The sequence below is a fragment of the Zingiber officinale genome, chromosome 6A, assembly GCF_018446385.1.
Source record: "Zingiber officinale cultivar Zhangliang chromosome 6A, Zo_v1.1, whole genome shotgun sequence".
In the NCBI taxonomy this organism is placed as follows: Eukaryota; Viridiplantae; Streptophyta; class Magnoliopsida; order Zingiberales; family Zingiberaceae; genus Zingiber; species Zingiber officinale.
In genome coordinates, this window is record NC_055997.1 from 95,954,086 (window position 1) to 95,961,008 (window position 6,923).

General features: G+C 37.7%; 1 long non-coding RNA gene across 1 annotated transcript; it reads left to right on the top strand.

Moving 5' to 3' along the window:
• Positions 1 to 4,536: 4,536 nt before the first annotated feature.
• On the top strand, positions 4,537 to 6,318 carry LOC121994214. The gene is made up of 5 exons (XR_006115640.1): positions 4,537 to 5,224; positions 5,307 to 5,414; positions 5,481 to 5,574; positions 5,667 to 5,743; positions 6,265 to 6,318. It is a non-coding gene; the product is annotated as an uncharacterized LOC121994214 (long non-coding RNA).
• Positions 6,319 to 6,923: the final 605 nt, after the last annotated feature.

Consider the following 6,923-nt stretch of genomic DNA (forward strand, 5'->3'; position numbering starts at 1 on the left):
TTTGCCCAAAATCATCACAATTTATTGTGATAATAGTGGTGCAGTAGCAAACTCGAAGGAACCACAAGCCCATAAGACGAGTAAACACATAGAGCGCAAGTACCACCTGATACGAGACATCGTAAAGCGAGGAAAAGTTATTGTCGCCAAGATTACATCAGCAGATAACCTGGCAGATCCTTTCACTAAGGCCCTTCTGGTGAAAGCTTTTGATCGGCATGTTGAAGGAATGGGAATCAGATGTATGGCAGTGTTTATGACAGCATAGTCTTTTAGTATAAGTGGGAGATTGTTATAGTGTATACTAAAAGCCTAGCTTTTTGTAAACATTTATTTTGAAATAAAGAATCACATTGGTTAAATGTCTACATTTATATAGTAAGTGTAGTTGTTCAATTAATTTATATTGTAGATAACATGGTATGTGGTGTCACACACAGAAGATCATGTTATCAGTTCCTTATAAATTATAAACAGTAGCTCACGACTAAGAATGATAGGAACAAACCATTAGAATAGTCATAGTGTAATTTAGTATTTGTTTATCTTGACTATAAAATTACACTAGTACACTCTGAATGTATTGAGCAGGACCATTTAAGGTAGTTTCTTTTTATATTGACTGCATAAAAGAACAAGACATTTGTTATTATGGAAGTGTGTGTTCTTAAGCCTGATATAATAATAAACGCATATATTTAGTATTTATTTCTTTAATTTATCAAAGGGTGTGATTTAGTCTGATAAATCAATAAGCCCGATAAGTTGGAAAATAATATTATTTATAGTGTGTGTTGTTGATTATATAAGGAAACTGTGTCCTAGGAATCTAGGTTGATGATGTTCCCAAGAGGAACTCATAAGGATTGTCATGTAAACCCTGCAGGTAGACTTAGTCCAATATTATGATAAGGTTGAGTGATACTATTTTTGGAGATGGATATTAATTAAGTGGGTTGTCAGTAACTCATTTAATTAGTGGGCATTCTATATCTTAAACACAGGAAGATTAACACACTCATGATAAGAAGGAGCCCATATAGTAATATGAGATTGGTGCGGTAGTTCAATAATAACTCTTTAGTGGTATGAGTTATTATTGATGAACTCGAGTTGGGTGTTTGGGGCGAACACGGGAAGCTCAAGTTCATCGGAAGACCAAAACCAATTCCTCATCTCGGTCCCAATCGCAGGCTCTTAGTTATAAAGTTTTATACCCACCTAAACTCACCTTCTTACCCATCCCAAGGTGGCCGGCCAAGCCAAGCTTGGAGTCCAAGCAAGGGCCGGCCAAGATAAGGCTTAGATGGGTTGAAGTGTGGTCGGCCTAGCTTGAACCCAAGCTTAGGTGGTCGTCCACAATAAAATTAAAAGGATTTTATTTTTTAAAATCTTTCCTTATGTGGAAGCCATGATTTAAAAGAGAGTTTTAAAATTAAATCTTTGCTTTTATAGTTTCTACAAAAGATTAAGAGAAAGGTTAGATATCTTTCCTTATTTGTAGATTGAAAGGAAGATTTTAATTTTGGAGAAAACTCTCCTTATTGTAATCATCCACATGTTTTAATAGAGAGATTTTAATTTATAAAAGTTTCCTTTTATAACCAACCATGAAGGGAATTTTTAAAGAGAAATTTTTATTTTCAAAATTTCTGGAAACAAATTAGGAAGTTTTAATTTTGTGTTTAAAACTTTCCTTATTTGGAGGATTTGAGGTGGTCGGCCATTAGAAACAAGAAAAGGAATTTTTTTTAATTAAATTTTCCTTTAATTGGCAAGGAAATTAAGGAAGTTTTAATTAAAACTTTCCTTATTTGCCAAGACCAAGGAATATAAAAAGAGGGTAGAGGTGCCTCACCTTACAACAATATATCTTCTATTATTCCTCTCTTCCTTGGTGGTGGTCGGCCCTCTCTTCCTCTTCCTCTCCTATTCTTCTTCCTTGTGTGGTCGGCGACATCTTCATCTCAAGGAGCTTAGTGGTGGCCAGATCTTGTTAGAGGAAGAAGGAGAGATAGGAGGCTTTGTTTCTTAGCATCCCTTGGAGTTTAGTTGGTGGCCGAAAGTTCTTCATCTCTTGAAGATTGTTGGTGGCCGAAACTTGCTTGGAGAAGAAGGAAGCTTGGGTGGATTCTCATCCCAGTAGATCATCACCCACACGACGCCCGAGATAATAAGAGGAATACGATAGAAGATCGTGAGGTCTATAAGCTACAAAAGGTATAACTAGTTATTAGTTTCCACGTCATAACTAGTTATTAGTTTCCGCATCATAACTAGTTTATTCTTGAAATACCAAACACAAAAGGCTAGTGATTCTAGGTTTCGGATTTTTTATTCGACTTTGTGTTTCTTTTGGTTTTTCAATCTTGTGATTCGATTGTTCTTAATGGTTAAACCTAGGGTTACTATAAGGAGATTAAATATTGAATTTCGTTGAAAGGTTTTGTCTAGGAAGTTTTGGATGCTCCCATAACCAAGAAGACCTAGTGTCTCGCCATGTTTAACTTGGAAGCCGATCTTTGAAATAAATATTAATCAAATTTATAACATAGGTGGATTTGGATTAATAATGTTAAGCATCGTTTGCGATCCAAGTCTAAATTTCTAGGAACAGATAAATTAAATTTGGAATTAATAATGTTAAGTTCTGTTTGCGATTCCAAATTTAATTTCTAAAGAACACAATAGGTTATTAGGAAAGGTTCAGGATTTGTACAAAATTTTTGTATAGGGGAACCGGTACTATATTCCGAGTAGCAACCAGCAATTGGTATCAGAGCTAGGGTTTGCCTATATGTGTTTGGTTTTCAGTTTAATTATGCACATGTCATACATATTTTAGGCAGGATAATAGTAGGATGTGTAAATATTTTGAACTCTGTTGTTGCAGGCATCCTAGATCCAACTATTATGGCCCTAATGTGATTGTATGTGATTGGACCCTCAGACATGTCGAGGGCATTATATGTTTGTGCATGATTGTATGTATTAAATATAGCAGGAGCTGTATTAGTTTTAGAATTTTACATTTTTGTTTCGATCTAGATTACATGTACGTTCCTTCGTGGAATATAGGATCGATATATGTAAAATTCTATTTTTGTCGCGGATCATATCCTTGCGAGGCATAGTACTATTTGTGGACCAGAGGCACAGAGAAAAAAGAAGCAAGATAGATACGGTGACTAAACCCGATTACGGTGGCTAAAGATTGCAGCAACTAGGGTTGGTAACACAAGGAGGGCGATGATAGAAAAGGTCATAATACTTCAAAAATTATTTTTCCATATTTATTGCTTTATTTGTTGTGATGTGTGTGTGCATGTTAAAATTCCTCACCTTAAATAACTAAGTGGGAGAGGGATTAGTAAATAAATTCCACGGTCTTCATTACTGGTTTGTAAGTGATGCAGCAAACTTACGTGTTGGCTCTGAGTGCCTCCCTCCACAATGGATAAGTTTGTTTGTGGATCACTGGATCAAACTTCCTTTATGGATGGTTATAGGAAATTATTTAGGAGCGTGTGATCTTCTCCAATTGAAGGGACAGAATCCTATTTAATGGACTAAGTATCAAGTAATGGTATACACTTAGGCGCATTTAATAGTATCCTCCTCAACAGAGTCACTGCTATTATTTGTGTGACCAAAGGAATACCAACTATTAATTTTATTTGTCATAAAGTTAGGATGACAAGAATAAAATTAATGGGTAATACCTTCTCTTACAAATGTTTGAATTTGTATACGTCCACACTAACATGGCATGCAAAATTCACGGTATTTTGAGGTGTTGGTAAATTTAAATAATATTGTTTAAGGAATCAATATTATTCTAAATTTAGAGTCTTGACCAAAAGTTTTTTTGTGATTCTTAGGATGACTTTCAACCCACTGGCTATTATACTGAAAGAGAACAAACTTACTGGTCCCAACTACATAGATTGGAAAAGAAACCTGGACATTGTCCTAACTGCTGAAGGCTATAAGTTTGTATTATTAGTGGTCTACCCTAATGTGCCTAACGGTGATTCTAGTGAAGAGGAGATTGAGCATCATAGAAATGGGTCACGGCAGATGTGATGGCGTGGTGTTATATTTTGGCTTCAATGTCAAATGTACTGCAACATCACATCAGGACTTGCCAACTACCTATGATATGATGAATAATCTAAAGGAACTCTTCGGACACCAGAATCGGGCTGCTAGGCAAGAGGCAATGAGAAAATTAATGACAGCCACCATGTCAAAAGGAGCACCCGTTAGGGATCATATCCTAAAGATGATGGCTTATTTGAATGAAATACAAATCCTTGGAGCTGAAATCGATGGGGAAACCCAGATCGATATTATTCTCCAAACGCTACCCAGAAGTTTTGAGCAGTTCCGCCTAAACTATAACATAAACAAAAGGGCTTATACGTTGGCGGAACTTCTGATAGAACTTCAGGCAGTAGAAGGTATATTTTATCATAGTTCTTAGATTTACTTTGTTGAAAATTGTAAGATATCACAAAATTAAATAATAAATGTTATTGGACGAAAAATCTTATTGGATTTTTCAGGAATTTTTAGAAATTTTCTGGGAATTTTTCGGAGCTTGTACGTCGAGTTTTGAGGGGACGAACTGACGGGTTCAAATAAAGCCTGTTTGGGAAACCCATTTAATTAAGTGAGGAAATGATTTATTTATAAAATCAATTTTCTTTTCTCCCCCAAATTCGTTGATTCCCGACCCCCATCTTCCCCGATCTCCTCTTCCTCGACCTCACGCCGAAACCCGAAACTCCCTTCCCTCTCCGGCGATTTCTCGCCTCACCGACGCCAAGCTCACGATCGCCGACCATCTTCCTTCGGGTAGGGCTAGGGCAAAGACTCCATTGGCTCCTCTTGCGATCCTTTTCCTTTCTCTCTTTCTCACGAACGCCCGATGCCAACGAAGAACGACTTCTTCCACGGCGATCGCGTCCTCGTCGAGTCACCGGAGAGAATGGCGTTGGTTTTCGGGGGTTACCGATCATCTCCCACTGAGAGGTTGTCTTCTCGGCGGTTTCTTGCTCGCGGTCGGCAGCAGCCTAGCGTCTAGGGCACAGCCAGGGGAGTTTGATTCGCATCACCAGCCGATCAATCGTCTCCTCCTCAATTTGTTCCTTAGGATTGATCTGTAGCTCCACACCCGCTGGATTGGATCGGGCGACATCATCAGAGGCGACCTATCAAGGTATGCTTCGTCCAAAATTTATGGATTCAAGGATCCGGTACTATAGGTCTCAATTCTTGATATTCCTCTTGTTTTGAACTAGGGGAAAGTACCGAATCATCTTAGTGACAGATCTTCCTTGAGTGGATTTTGATCTTCTTCTCTGTTCGTGGGCAAGAACAGATCATTTGCCCTAGCCTTGATCTTGGAGGTAAGTGTTTAGTTTTGGTTGTGGATTCGAGCTTGTGATCTTCTTGGTTTGATTTGGGGTTGGTAGGTGATGAAAGTGTGGGCAGCAGTAAGCATCATACCCATGATTTCTAGCAGTGGTTGCTTCAGTTTTGGTTCTTTGGTAACTCTCGGGTGAAGAGGTAAGGTGCATAGTTGTGCTGGAAATTAGTTAGTGATGTGTTGTTTTGTGGAATTCTAATCCCTTCTTCTTGATCCGGGTGATGAACAACAGCTTGATTTGGGATCAATTGAGCTGTTAGGAGGATTATGGTGGGAGCTGTGAGTGTTGATCAGCTACAACCTTCCAAGGTAAGTGATGTATCAATGAGGTATTTCTGATTGGTTTAATAGAATATTGCTAAATTAGGGTTGTAATTTTATGTAAGGGTTACTTCTTTTGGGCATGTGAAATGTGAAGGAGGGTTTTAAATATGATGAGATTGATTATCAGATTTGATGGTTAGAGGTGGGTCATGAGGATGATTATGCATGTTTGTTGTATGATGTGTGGTGGATAATAATGGGATGTAATGGATGGATAATTTTCTGAATTAGAGTAGTGTCCATCTTGGAGTTTGTATTATGTTATGGTTTGATTAATTAGGGGTTGGTTGCATTTGATGAGTTCATGATTGTTATTAAGGATCATTGGATTATGTTTGGATTTAGGAAGAGTTAAATTTAAGGATGTGCCTATGATTTACTTTGGGTTGGATCATTAGGTGGAAACTAAACAGGGTTACCTAATCGACGTAGGATTAGGTATTGGGTTTAGTTTGTTGTTGATTATGTGATTAGCTAAACATTATATATATACCGTGTGATCGCAGGACTTGGGTTCGGGACGAGCGTCTCGACGCGGGATTACTTGGCACGATCTACATTTTAAGGCGGGTATTTCTTCCTTGACCTCTATGTAGATTTTCTTGTACTTAGTGCATGGTTATTATTGGATGAATTAGGCTGCTTTATCTTATATCATGATCGGTTGTTATTTTCCTGCATGATACTTATGCTTGACCCTTGTGATGATCTATTTAATTCATATACAGTCTCCACTCTTGATATCTACTCTGTTGTGATTTCACGTGTAGAGTATGTCTTGTAGGGATTATTGGGTTGTTGGTATTACCATACTGATTGGGTATATGATGTGGATTGTACATAGGTGGGTATGTGTTATAGGAGTTATCTTGTTGATCGTGCATTTACATGTGGCGTGTATATCCGTATTTGTTATGTACTTTTGGAGGAGTGTGTTGATTGCACGTCTGTGGTTTATACACGTGTCCGATGTGTTTTTATTGGAGGATACATGTTGATTGTATATGTGGGGTTGTCCATGTATGTCTGATATGTTCATTGGGGATTATTGGTTGATTATACATGTGTAGTTGTATACATATGTTTGGTGGGATATGTGGAGGTATCATGACGATTATACTCATGTTGGAGGTATTTATGAGGTTTGGGGTTGTTGCATGGATGA